General features: G+C 41.0%; 1 pseudogene; it reads right to left on the minus strand.

Moving 5' to 3' along the window:
• Positions 1-6,008: 6,008 nt before the first annotated feature.
• LOC114693490 overlaps positions 6,009-15,185 on the minus strand; it is a 48,780-nt pseudogene continuing 39,603 nt past the window's right edge.

Below are 15,185 nucleotides of genomic sequence, written 5' to 3' on the forward strand. Positions count from 1 at the left end.
GTAGGGACTGAGGGATGATGGGAGACTCTGAAGGGCTAGCATCCACTTTGATACGTTAATGGGCACCTCAGCCATTTGTCCCTGGTTTGAGACCTACACAACCAAGTGTTAATCTTTAATATAAAAGTAAACAAGCATATTCATCTCATAGTGTGCAAATTTGTTTTAGTTTTTAAATTTTTATTACATTTTGTTAAATTTATTAATTGAGTGTGTGTGTGTGTGTGTGTGTGTGTGTGTGTGAGAGAGAGAGAGAGAGAGAGAGAGAGAGAGAGAGAGATCAGGAGGGTGAGATAAAGAAGACAATTAATATTTTATTATGAAAAAATTTAGGCATAAAGATGAAATGGCTGTGGAACCTTTAGGAGGTGAAGCCTCACTGGATGGAACTAGTCCCTGAAGGCTAAACTGGAGCCATAGTAAATGTTTTCTCTCTTATTTGCTTTTATTAGGCATTTTGCCATAGTAACAAGAAAAGAAACAAGTACATTATTCTATTGTTATGTATTGCAGATCTGGTGCCTACATGGAAACACCTTTGATTATTATTCCTATGTATTTGCCAAAAGTGACATGGTAAATGTATTTTTCAAAAAACTTTCTGATACTTATTTTCATAGAAAATTACTTGCTTTATCAAAATTTTCTAAATTTGCCTCATTTTTTTGCCAATAGCGAGCAATCATTTATGATTTTTATTGTTCTTGTTTGATTGCTCATCATAAACTTGGAATTTTGAAATGAAAGATTTTTACAACCTTCCCAAGCAGCACTACTATCTGGGACCATACATTCAAACATACGAACCTATGTGACATTTCTCATTCAGACAAATGGATGATCCCAATAAATTTCAAATGCATAGATAAAACAACTAAGAGTTTGAGATGAGCACTACAGTGTTATCAAAACCTTATATTCACCATACTTTGTGTGGATATACCACATAAATACACATACATACATACATACATACACACACACACACACACACCATGCATGAACACAATAACATATAAATAAAATTTTAAGTTAAAAATAAGATAAAAATGAAATCCTAAAGTAGTTTGATTTGCAATGGCTAAGGATGTTGAACTACTTTGAGATTTCATCTTATACCTATCAGAATGGCTAAGATAAATAAAACAAGTGACAGCTCATGCTGGTGAGGATGACAAAAGGCATTCATTTGTTGTTTTTAATCTAAGTTGTTCTATTTATCTAAGACTCCATCCGAGTCTTTATTGGTAATAGAGGAAAACCTGCTAGATCAGAGAAGCCAAGAAGCAACCAGCTGGCCTTCCGTTTTGGCCAGAGACACAACATAGCAAGAAAGCGCCTCTCCACATCATCTCAAATCAAAATCTAAGTCCCCTCTTCTCCTTCCTGTGTGACTCTCTGTTTTCCCAGGTCCTCTGCACACTATATAGATAATTCTTGTCAACTAGTCACTGGCTCCTCCTGATCCAAAGTTAATTTTATTACCACAGTTTCAGAGTTTCACAGTGCTATCAAATATCCTGAAACATCCATTGCTGGTGGAGTATAAACTGCATAGTCACTATGGAAATCAGTGTGGTCTCCTCAGAAAGATGTGTATAAATTACCTCAAGATCCACTCTTGAGCATATACCCAAAGCATGCTCCATCTTACCACTTGCTCAAGGGGCACTTGCTCAGCCATGTTCATTGCTGCTCTGTTCATAATAGCCAGAAATTGGAAACAACCTAGATGTCCCCCAGGAAAAGAGTAAATTTTAAAAGTGATACATTTATACAATGGAGTTTTACTCAGCTATTAAAAAGAATTAAAGTTACAGGTAAAAAAAAATCATCCTGAATGAGGTATCCCAGACCCAGAAAGACAATTACAGTATGTATTCACTTATATGTGGATATTACTGATAACCAAACTACAATCTATGGAACCACAGAGGCTAGGCATAGAGTAAAGGGCTACAGGGGAGAAATAGACCACTCTAGGAAATGGAAGTAGACTAGTTATGGATAGATACGGGGTGGGGAAGGGCTTGACTGAGAGGATCAAGTTGGGAGGGGAGAGGGAGATGAGGGAAGGAATATGGAGAGAGACAGCTAAAATTAAGAGCCACTTGGTGGGTAGTATGGAAACATAATACAGAAGAAACTTCCTAAAATATATACATACACAAAGGTGATCTAAGTAAAATTGTCAAATAATGGGGGGAGACAAAACCTCAACTGGCCATCTCTTGTCACCAAATGAAACTTCCAGTATTGGAACTGGGTTACATCCAATTGAGTTGTAGGCATAATGGCGCCGGAACAATAGATTGTCTTCCACAAACTGACACCAAGGCCCTGTTGCTGAAGACAGCACCCACACAACTCATTGAAAATGGGGTAGAGCTGATGCATATCTAGAATCTTCACCTCTACATTCTAGCATCCTTGGTGCATGCTACCGAAAGAGAAATGTAAATTCTCCAAGCCAGCCACAAACCCCTTGGCCTATAATGGTGCACCACCTACAAGAAATGCCAGGGCAATGGTGGTACAAAGCTTATGGGAGTAACCAACCAATATCTAACGTAACTTAAGACCCATTCCATGACATGGAATCCAAACTTGACATCGCTTGGGTGACCAAGAACCAGAGACTAGATATCCCAGAGACCTAGGGTAACAACAAAACAAAACAAAAACATAGTGATAAATGTTTCCTAATGACATTCTGCTCTGCTCATAGATCAGTGCCTTATTCAGTTATCATCAGATAACCTTTCTCCTGCTGCAGATGGTAATATGAGACCCTGACTTTACACAGAGTGTGAGAAACCCTGGAACACTCAACTCTAAATGGGATGTCTCCATCAAATCTCTCCCCTCAGAGCTCAGGGAACCCTGCAGAAGAGGGGGCAGAAACAATGTAAGAGCCAGAGGGGTTGGAGGTTACCAAGAAAACAAGGCCTTCTAAGTTATCACGAGCAAAGCTCTTATGAGCTCATACAGATGGAAGCAGAATGTGCAGGGCCTGTGCAGGTCTGTATCAGGCCCTCTGTGTACATATTATGGCTTCTAGTTTAGTGTTTTCACGACATTCCTGAGTGTGCAAACAAGTGGGTTTCTGATTCTTGTGCCTTCTCTTGGGCTCTTTTCCTTCTGTTGATTTGTTTTGTCTGCCTTTGATGTGATAGTTTGTATCTTACTAGATTTTGTTTCATCATATTTAATTATTATCTCTTAGAAGCCTATTTGTTTTCTAATGAGAGACAGAAAGGGAGTGGATCCAGAAGGGAGGGGAGGTGGGGAGATACTTGAAGGAGTAGAGGGAGGGGAAATATTAATCAGAATATATTATGTGAGGAAAAAAACTGTCTCCAATAAAAGGAAAAAGTATAAAAAGAAAAGATAAAAATGGGATTAGCACAGAAAAATAGCCTGCTCCCTATAAATGACAAAATCTGTTAATTTTTTTCCCATATTAAAAGTTTAAACGATAAAATAAAACTACTTCCTTGAGGTGAATCTGTGATGTTATATACATGTACAATGGCTCTTTTTTCTATATTTATGTATATATGTATCCTGTTTTGAACAAAAATGATCTATAAATTCTAAACATGATAGGGCAGTTTGAATATGGGTAAGATAGTTTACGATATTAGGAAACTGCTGCTAATTTTCTTGGTGATAATGTTGCGGCCATTTAAGATAATCTTGTTAGGAGATTCACATTGAAGGGTTGAAAGATAAAATGTCATATTTAAAGCTTAATCCCAAATTACTCATTAAAAAACTATATGTAAAAAAATCCTACCTGGGTCATGCATGTACAGTTGTATTATTTTCATCTTTTATGTCTAGATTTTTTTAGTAATAAAATTTATAAAGTAAGTAACAATGGAAAATTTGCAATACAGTTTTGATTAGTATTACATTTGATGCTTTCTCTTTTTTTGGTTGGTTTAAATAATTGGATTTTCACATTTAAAATTTTTACCATTTGTAAGTTTTTTTTTTTTTTTTTTTTTTACTCTTTACATTCCTTTATTGGGTCAAGATTCCTGATGATACATCGATGTAGTTACTAAGCAGAGTCCTGTGCAGAAATTACACATTCTCCATCTACACACATTTTAGTTACCCTTTGTTCATGGATGGAGTGGTTCCATTTATAAAGTTCTATAAATCAAAAAGCTTTGACTTTGATCATTCTATTAGTCATCTCTGAAAAAGTCATGTTGAATTTTAGCTCTTTTTTTTTTTTTTTTACAGCATTAAAAAGCGTATGCCTCAGATAGCTTCCCCAAACAGTATTATCTGCAGAGTGTCGTGGAGGACAGAGCTCTTGATCCACCCAGATTCATTCACAGAGTCACTACTGAGAGCTTCTGCTACATACCGGGGACAGAGCACTTCTGACCACATCACAGACTGCTTCCTCTGACAGCCCACCCACCTTCTTGGCCAGTTCCCACTGCCAATGAAGAGATGTTAGCAGCTGTCCTTCACACAGATGGCAGTAGAGGAACAAGTCTGTGACACTGGGAGTAGGTGCTGTCATAATGTCCAGGTAACTAAAGGGACATTAAAAAATATCCAATTGAGATATGATACAAATCCCTTTAACTCAATCTCAAAGCCCTGAGGTCATCTTACAAACTATGCATCAGAAAATATGACATTATGGAGACAAAGTTTGACATGATGTCATTAGGCAGGTCAAACTTGGAAGATCATGTTGAGCATCGACCCTCCTGACAGAGAAGCATCTAATCCTTTGAGCACACAATGGTTTCTTATACACTTCAACAATTAAAATGAGCATTATTTCCTTACAGTAAAAGGCAAAATAAATAAATAATAAACTTACAATAAAGAATGTTAACTCTAAATAAAACCCTACAGGTTCTGCTGATCCTCCCAGTGAGTGGCAAGGCTCAAGTCATCATTAGGGAAGAATTTTATTTTAAAACTGTCATCTTATAAAGCACAGGGACAAATAGCCCAACGAGTGGAAACACATGAACTATGAACCAAAGGCTGAGGGGCCCCCAACTGGATCAGGCCCTCTGAATAGGTGAGACAGTTGATTGGCTTGATCTGTGTGGGAGGCATCTAGGCAGGGGTACCAGGTCCAGTGCTCATTGTATGAGTTGGCTGGTTGAAACCTGGGGCTTATGCAGGGATGCTTGGCTCAGTCTGGGAGGAGGGGACTAGACCTGCCTAGACTGAGTCTACCAGGTTAATCTCAGTCCTTGGGGGAGGCTTTGCCCTGGAGGAGGTAGGAATGGGGAGTGGGCTGGGGGGAAGAGGAGAGGGGCAGGAGTGGGGAGAACAAGGGAATCCATGGCTGATATGTAGAACTGAATGGTATTGTAAAATAAAATAAAAGGAAAAAAAAACCTGTCATCTTAAACTGCAAGGATGCGGGTGGGACATCACAATCAATGTGCTAAAGGCGAAGCCATGTTGTCACAGTGCCCACTCACCTCCCCCCACCCAGGCACCTCAAACCCACCCTTGCTGACCTTTTACACCCTCTCTTTTCTTTTTACTAAACAAGAGAGAGGAGACAGATACATGCTGGTAAATGCTAACCGTATTCACATAGAGACACAGTGTGATCTGTGAGACCAATATACAGAGAAAGGAAAAAAGCTAGAATCCAATGCACTACTTCAGGAGCCTGGCACCCTCCACCCTCCAACAGAGCCAAGGTGGCAGGAGGGCTTTTATTCTTTCCCACAGAGCACAGTGGTGGTGTTGAATCTACAGTTTTTAAGACAAGAAAAGATCAAAATGAACTTAGAAAAGTGGAGATTCTTTTCCCGTTGTATTTTGCTCAAGGTGTCCACCCCCCCCCCACCAAAGCAAGTTGAGAATCATGGTGTTGAGAGAGACCTCAGAAACAGGGTGACTGAGCACTAGAGGGATGGGGTGGGAATGACTGCAACTTGCTCCCAGGGACTGGAGAAAATTAAAAAAGAAAAGCAAAAAGATGGGAATGCATCAGTCTTCTGTGCTTAGTCATCTTTGCCTTCATCCTCCTCTCCCTCCTTCCTCCTCTTCATCATCATCTTTGTCTTCTTCACCTTCATTCTCATCCCCTTCATCAATATCTTCCAGTCCTTCCTCCTCCTCCTCTTCTTTTTCTCCTTCTCCTTCTCCTTCTCCTTCTCCTTCTTCTTCTTCTTCTTCTTCTTCATCTCATCTTCCATCTCTCCTTCCTCATCATCCATATCAGGAACCAAATGGTACTGCTATTTGACGACCTCTCCTAACTCATCTGCACCTGATTCAGAAGGGTCAGTAAACTGGTAAAGCCGCTCTCTGGCTCTGTGTGCTGTGTCTTCCTGCTGGCCTCATTCTGCATCTGACTAGAGCATTTTGTCAAATCCTTACCAGACTTCCATTTGATTTCAGTGGACTTTGATGATGGGTTGCCACTCTGAATCAGATGAAAATCTTTGAACAGAACTTCATTTTCAAAGTAAGGATTTCCATCAAAATGAAAATCTGTTCTGTAACCTGATTTAGTGTCTTCAAATTCTGTTGTGTCTGTTATTTGGGAAATTGGACGTCTTATAGCCTTCTGGAGTTTGTAGCCGTCAGCATGAGAACTCACGCGTCTTTGTCTTGCCTTTGTGCATGTGACCTGCACCTGTGGAGGCCTAGGTCTTCATTTTTCTGTATACATTTACTTCTCTTCTGGTCCAATAATGCAGGACCTCTTAGTCTTCTTCCCCAAGCGGTGCAGATACTTGTGGATGGCTGACAAATGCTGTTACCACCAAACTGGGATTTGGTGATCAATTCTGACCTCTTTTGAAAAAAAAAAAAATGGTTGGCAGAGTTTGTTATAATTTTGTTCTACTTTCAGAATGTCCTCACTGGCTTGTTCATCAAGTCTGCCTCTTTCATGTTGTACTTCATCCATATGTTCAGTTGCTTCTTGCTGTTCTTTTCCCCCTTCAGCAGGCCAGGAGAGGCCGGTGTGTCCTCCAGCTTCAGGGCAGGAGCCTGTCTGGGTCTCTCTGGCTGAGGCAGGAGCACAGATTGCTGTTGTAGGGCATGGCACCAGGGACCAGCCAGAAGCCAGAGGGCAGAGGCCAGTGTTCTCAGCAGGAATTCACTCACGGGAACTAGTAAATAATTCTTAGTAACTTGTTCCTGATGCTCTTTAGGATGGTTATTTTTGTTTGTTTTTTTTTTTCTAGCTTTTTAGGCAGGATATTTAAATTAGATGATTTTTATTATTAATTTAATTTAAATTTAATGTAATCAATTTTACTGTGGTCAGTGCCTTAATTGTACCTGATAGATTCTGATATGTAGACTATTTACCAATATTCCTTAGAAACACTGAAATTACAAGTGTGTATTTTACTTTGATCCAAGAATTGTATAACATGGCAAGGTTATATATCCAGGTAGAAAGTGTTTACATTTCTAGTGTGAGCAGATGGCTTACTGTGTTGAGATTTGGGATATATTTGTTTATCTCTACGTTGTCGAGACTTTGATTTTCTTTGTGAAAAGAAAAATGATGTGTGCACTTGGGAAGCAGAGTGATGTTATATAAGTGTTTACCATTCTTGCTTCTCTTACAGCTGCTAAGTTTTGAAGGCTGTTCTGTTATTTGGGAAACGAGGTAGTCTTATAACTTTTTGTAACTCATAGCCGTCAGCATGAGAACTCACGTGTTCTTGTCCTGCCTTTGTGCATGTGACCTGCACCTGTGCTGTTGGAGGCCCAGGCCTTCAGTTTTGTTTGCATTTTTCTAGAATAGCTGTTTCTCCTTGAATCTTCCTGAAGCTCCAGCTTTTATGAATCACCTTAAGTGTGTCTTGTGTTTAAAAGTATGTTTTGCTTCCTCGTGCATCAATGTGAGCATCTGCAAACACTTTTTTTAAATTATAAAAGCAGTGTGTGCTTCTTTAAGTGAGGCAAATAATAGCTACACTGCCCACAAAGGAACCCCCAAGCTCTTCTAGTTCTGCTCTGCAAGGACAACTGCTGTTAGCATTATGCTGTATTTCATTTGGTTATTTTCTGTCCCTTAAAAAGTTCGGTATGCAATAGTTCTACTTTTTGTCACCTATTTTAAAAAGAATATTATTTTTCAGGGCATAAATTCCACTTTCTACATGTTTTCAGAACCACTCAGCTCAATATATTCACATTTTCTGTGTTCCCACATCCAGCTATTCTTAATATCCACTCATGTATTTGTACTAAAGTTCAGACTAAAGGATAAAGAAAAAACCTCCAACTAGATTTTTTTCTCTGAAAATTTCAGTTCTGTAAAGTTTGTTGTTACACAGAATATATTGTCTGCTCTGGTTTGGCTAACATGTAGCTCAAGATGAGCTGGATGAGCATATAATGTAGGCTTTAACTTGGAATATTGGAATGAAAGGAGAGCTATTAATATTTATCTCAGGATAACAGACTTTAACTGAGGGTGTTTTGAGCAAACTAGATCTACATGTGGGCTTCCATCCTCAGGACCCCTGTAAGGTCTCTCTCTCTCTCTCTCTCTCTCTCTCTCTCTCTCTCTCTCTCTCTCTCTCTCTCTCTCTCTCTCTCTCCCTCCCTCCCTCCCTCCCCCATCCTTATCTAGCTAGCTGACCATTTCATTGAATTAGACAAGAATCTTCTGCTTGCTTTCAGCATTCATCTTGCCTTGGTGTTCTTCAGCTTCATGGTCTTCATGATGAATGTAGTTTGAGTCAATCTTAAGAACTAACTGGTGGAGCTGGAGAGATCAGTGGTTAACAGTGTTTGCTGCTCCTGCGTACATCCCAGGTGTGGCTCCTAACATCCACACCAGGCAGCACACTGCAACTCCATTTACAGAAGATCCATCATCCTTTTCTGGTGCACATAGTACTAATAGTTAAAATACCAAAGATTAATAGGAGTATCAAAGCATGGATGGGCCAGCTCTCTCAGATGTTGTCTGGACATTTGTACACAGGCCACAACTTTCTCAATGTTGATGTTGTGATTTATCTTCTCATTATTGAGGAAGTCCTGAAAAAGCTTCTGATTGGTGAATATGGGCAGAGTCACTAAAATGGGATGGGCCTATGATTTATCTTTTTTTTTTTTTTTTTTTTTTTTTTTTTTGGTTTTTGAGACAGGGTTTCTCTGTGTAGCTTTGCGCCTTTCCTGGGACTCACTTGGTAGCCCAGGCTGGCCTCGAACTCACAGAGATCCGCCTGGCTCTGCCTCCCGAGTGCTGGGATTAAAGGCGTGCGCCACCACCGCCCGGCTCTATGATTTATCTTTATTAACACCATGAGGAGATTTCACCACAGAGTCCATCATACCACAAAACATATCAGCATTCAGGTATCAAAATGGGAATGAGCAAAAAAAAGCTAGTGAGAAAAAGAATCTCCCAGGTTTTTTTCTGGATCCTGTGAGCATGTGTTTAGGGTATTTAGAAGTGTTAGAGGAAGAGGCTGGAGAGATGGTTCCGTGTTTAAGAGCATTGGTTGCTCCTCTAGATGTTTCTATTCCCAGTGGCTCACAACTGTCTGAAACACCATTTTCAGGGGCTCCCACACCCTCTTCTGGCTTTTACAGTCACCCACCAGGCATGCATGTGGAGCACAGAAAGACATGCAGGCAAAACACCCATATACATAAAATACATTAATAATTTTTTAAGTATCAGAGGAAGCAAAATAGACATCTTGTTATTCCCTAATCCCTAATAATTTTTATTATTTTGACCCTAAGCCTGTCTTAATTATGGTTTCCGTTGCTGTGATAAAACACCATGACCAAGGCAACTTACACAAAATTTATTTTGAGGTTTACAGTGCCAGAGAGACAGGAGCCCATCAGAGCCTGGAGTAAGGGTGGCGGGCAGGCATGATATTGGTACAGCTGAGAGCTCACACCCCGATCTGGAAAGAGGAAGCTGAGGAAATACACTGGGGATGGGAAGAGACTTTTGAAGCCTACCCCAGTGACACACCTCCTTCAACAAGACCACGGCTTCTAATCATTTTCGAGCACCCACCAGTTAGGACCAAGTTTTCAAATAAAGGAGTCTGTGGGGGCCATTCTTATTCTAACCACCACAAGCCAGAAGCTGAATTACTCTTCGACTGGTTCAGGCAAGCCCCTCTACTGGCACAGATACCCCCACCTAAAGACGGGACTGTGGGCAGAGGAAGAAGCCATCGAAGTCCAGAGTGAAGGTGTGTTGGTAACAGGCACACTGCTCCATCAAGGACCCTAGTCTCAGACCCATGGATAAATGGCAAAGGTCAGAAGGATGGCAAGGCCTTCCTCTGGTCCATGTGTGTATTTTGAGAGCATGTGCAGAAAATATTTACCTAGCTCGCTTCCCCTGCCCTGGATATTTATGGCCTGAAGACTCCTTATGTGTGGAGGGTACTCCTACTAAGATTAGCTAAACCTGTTTCCTTCATCCTGCTGTGTACCATAAACCGCACCTCCTTGTTTATCTGTACCTAGTAACTTTGCCACCTTGTCCAGCTGTGACAATTTATTGACTCTGCACTGCTCTTCAGTCGTCTATAGGAAACGCTCTGAGCTTCTCCCCGAGAGAGCCCAGCCCACCTGACCCCAGCCTTTCTGCATCTGTGTGTCTGTGTTTGTCTTTTCCTCATTCCCCCATCACCCAGTGAGGTCTGTCTCTGGACTGTGCAAGGATGTGGCATTGAACACTGAGGATTTCATCTTCAAGACTCAGGACGAATGCTGTAAAAGTGCCGATGAACTCCAGGGTTCAAGGTCAACATGCTGCATCTGGTAGCAGCCATGCTGTCCAAAGCACAAACGATGGCAGTGGCATTGGGCTTGTCATTAGTAAAGAGATCAGGGATGCTTCTGGTATTGTTTTTGCCCAGACAGTAAAAGTTATGAAAGCAGCCGGATGGTGGTGCATGTCTTTAACCCTAGCACTTGGGAGGCAGAGGCAGGCAGATATCTCTAAGTTCAAGAGAGCCTGGTCTACAGAGAGAGTTCCAGGACAGCTAGAGCTACACAAAGAAACTCTGTCTCTAAAAAAAAAAAAAAAAAAAAAAAAAAGAATTATGAAAGCTCTGGTACCATGATGATAATATAGCACACCAAAATTAGCCTCTGTAATTTTATGCATCTCTTCTCACCAAGCTGCAGATAAAATTCTTTCATTTCCTTCTTATGAAACCTTTGGTCTTTGGCCTGATTGGCTTATTAAAGAAACAAATAATCAAAATGTTCTCTAGTCCTACATTTGACAACAAAAGTCATATTTTGGTATTAACTGTAACTGGCAGTGATCCTTTGTATCTGTAAATGTAACATAGCATCAGTGATGGCAGTGAGCTGGGGTCTACTCATGGGAGATAACCTCCCAGGAACTCCTTGTATCAATGCCAACTCTAAGTTTCTTCCACATGACTCAGAATAGACTAATAGCTCATTAGAGACAGACATAGAAGCCAGAGCTACTGCTGTATTCAACAAGCAGTATTATTATTTTAATACATAGAATGTGGAAACAGATTTCCTGTTCCCTACTGCGGCTATCCTTTAAGTTTGGTATAATGAGGCTCTTCATGCTCTCAGTCTTGCTCTTCTTCCTTCTCCTGTTTTGGAATTCTTCTGAAGTTGAACCAGCAGTGACTTGGATGCTTTCTGATGACTGGTCGATAGTGAGGCTGCGAAGACAAGCCTTTGATAATAACACCAAAGTTAGAATTGGTGACACACACCTGGGAAATAACCACCCTGTAGGCAGGATGTTGACTTTCAACCATGCGTTCTTGTCCTATATTTCCTGTGGGATCAAAATTTTATGTTCCAAGGAAATGATGTTTTCTTATTGCCCAAGATCCATTGCAGACCAATGTTGGATAGCTGTTATAAACTCCAGGTGGTTGGCTTTGTTCAGAGGCTTAAGCTCTCATCTCTGGTGCCTTCTGGAATGAATAGGTGTGATGTGAGTACCTTGAGTGACAGCTCTCAAGGAACAAAGGAAGTGCAGCCTCAGCTTCCTTATGAAGTGAAATCATAAACTTGATTTAACACTGATGCCTGTGTTAAGACTTTCTTCCCCAAGATTCGGGAGCAAGCAGTGCATACTTTTTTGGGGCTCAGTTTCACTAGTAGTTGTTCTGTGTATCCTGAATGAGTAATGGCACATATTGCCTGTTTAAATGCTTTCTGGAATTTGGATAATAGACAACTCTAACATGATATTTAAACTTTCTTAATGAGTTAATTTCAATTGAAATTGCCACTAGAATGTTGTATGTGAAGTTATTATATCTTACGTGGTGATAAGTAAGAAAACAAGATATAGGCATAGGCAAGGACCTTCTTAGTACATCAGTCATTCAGGACATAAAGCCAGCAACTCACAAATGAGACTTGATAAAATTAAACAACTTTAGTACGAGAAAGGAAGCAGTTCACCCGGTGCAGTGACTCTTACAGAAGTGGTCAAGGAGTAGAGAGAGATGGACGAACACTTCTCAGTTTGTTTATTTTATGTGGTCCAGGGTCTCCTGACCAGGGAATGGTGCCACCTGTGGTGGGACAGTCTTTTCATCCCAGTTAACATAATCAAGACAATCCCCTACAGGCATCTCCCAGGACAGTCTCCTGCTGACAATTACTCACTCCTTGTCAAGTTGAGTCTCAAAACTACCACTGTGAAGCTTAAAACCTCCACCTCTTGCTTTCAAGGGCTCAGGACCATTTTATAAAGGGAATTCAGTCCACCTTCAAACATCCTTCAAACTATCTTTAAAAATTCCGGAGTCTAATTAGTGAGAAAGAGGAGGGTTTATATGAGCGAGAATTGTTGAAGCCAAGGTTGGACAAAGCACAGGGACAAATAACCAAATGAATGGAAGCACATGAACTATGAACCAAAGGCTGAGGGGCCCCCAACTGGATCAGGCCCTCTGAATGGGTGAGACAGTCATTTGGCTTGATCTGTTTGGGAGGCAGCTGTGCGGTGGTGCCGGGTCCTGGGCTCGTTGCAAGAGTTGGCTGTTTGAATCCTGGGACTTATGCAGGGACGCTTGGCTCGGTCTGGGAGTGGGGGACTGGACCTGCCTGGACTGAGTCTATCAGGTCGATCCCGGTCCTCGGGGAGACCTTGATCTGGAGGAGGTGGGAATGGGGGTGGGCAGGGGGGAGGGGGAGGGGGCGAGAGGGGGAGAACAGGGGAATCTGTGGCTATTATGTGGAACTGAATGGTGTTGTAAAATAAAAATAATAATAATAAAAAAAAATTCCAACACTTTAAAAGTCCAAAGTCTGTTAACCATGAGCTCATATAAAAGTAAAAAATAAGTTACATACTTACAAAATCACAATAGCACAAAATAAACATCATATTCCAAAATGGAAGATCCCAGGCATAGCATGGATCAGTCATACTAAATCCGACAGCTCCAGGTTCCAGTCCTCCAGCTCTGCTGCCCTCAGCACAGTTTTTCCTGGGCTGGCACCGTTTCATTACTTCAGCTTTCCTTGATGCATGTGTGATGGTCCTGGGATCATCATAACAGCTCTCCTCTTTTCGTCGAAGCTTCACACAATTGGCCTCTCTGATACCATGGACCTGAGACTCCTGGACCCCATCAACCCTTTCTCTTCCATGCTTGCAAAACCACAGGGATCATGCTGCCAACCTCAGGCCGCTCCCGATGCAGCCTGACGCAGCTGGCCCACGGGTGTTTGAGCTTCTGTATGCAGACCTTGATGAAACACATTCCTAGGCAGCTGCTTTGGAGGAGCTTGGAATCCCTTCCGTTTAGGTTTCCTTCTGAAATGAATTCGGGTCATTATTAGGTAGCCTCTGGATGGGTGGGGTTTTGCCCCGGGAATAGCTTTTTTGTTCTCTCGGTGCAGCACAAAAGGCTTCTTTTTAGTGATTCTGACCCTTTAAAATAATTGCAGCTGCTTTTTCAGCACTGATCTGAATGTTCCCCTGTCTTGAGATTTCACCTGGCCAACACGCCAGTCTATTCTTTTTAAGTTCAACTTGACTTGGGTTCTCAGGACACAGGAAGAGTGGAGGCAGATTTTTAGACATCGCAGGATGACACTGGCCCCGAGTCCAGTTCCCTTTAGAGTCCTTGTTCTCCTTTGAAAATCACGTGTGGGGCTGCCACTGCTGTGTTTCAGTGTGACTGTCTTCTATCACGGGGGTGGTGGGAGTGTCTCAATGCACTGTGTGTGTGTGCGCGCATGTGTAAGTGCACATGTGTGTGTGTGTGTAAAATGCCCATATGTAACATAGTATTGTATAAATTGAATATACACAATGAAATAAAAAAGAAGGAAAGAAAGAACTACAGGGCAAACCTGACTTTGAAATTTAGTGTTTATTGCTTGGTATCTTCTACTTGGGTTTCCCACTCAGACTTCTGTTGATCGGATTTACCTGTAGTGATATGTGTGGTCTAATACATTCACTGTGTCATAGCCTTATGTTGTTTGAATAGATCCAAACTAATTCATTTCCCCATTTTTATAAAGATATGTTATTAGGATGTTTCCTTTTTTTATTACAATGAACAATGCTGCTGTGATCATAAAAGCAAAGATAAATGCATTAATTATATTAAAATATAAACTGCATTGAAAAAGAATCTTAGGAAAGCAGAAAAGGCAATTTGTGAAATGTATTTTCAGTGCATACGACAAACAGAGGGCTGGTATTTGGGAATCTTAAACAACCTATATAAATCAATAGGAAGACTATAAAGACAATAACAGTTAGAAATAGTCATGGGATGATTTACTGAGGAACAGAAGAATAAACCTGAGTGGCCAGTAAACAGTAACAGATGTCTCACAGCACAAAAATGCAGATTAAATTTACAGTAGCTACACCTATTACTCTGTAGGAAGAAGAGAAAGAAGGCATGCTTAGAAGCTGTGGGTTGATGAAAACACATTTTTTCATGGCTTGGGAAAGTGTAGATTGGTACAATTATTGTAGAGAACAAATTGACACAACCTGGTAAAGTCAAAGGTATATATACATAGAGAGAAAACTCCCACCTGGCTGTCTGCAGGGGTGTGTGAAGGACCTCCAGGTCTACGACTAACTTGGATCGTGCAAGGCATACTACGTTAGGGTGATGGAGTTACCGCTGTCTCTGTATCTGGAGCATGTGTTGTCTTTTGTGGGATTTTTGTTTGTTTGTTAA

Source organism: Peromyscus leucopus, chromosome 3 (assembly GCF_004664715.2).
Source record: "Peromyscus leucopus breed LL Stock chromosome 3, UCI_PerLeu_2.1, whole genome shotgun sequence".
Lineage (NCBI taxonomy): Eukaryota > Metazoa > Chordata > Mammalia > Rodentia > Cricetidae > Peromyscus > Peromyscus leucopus.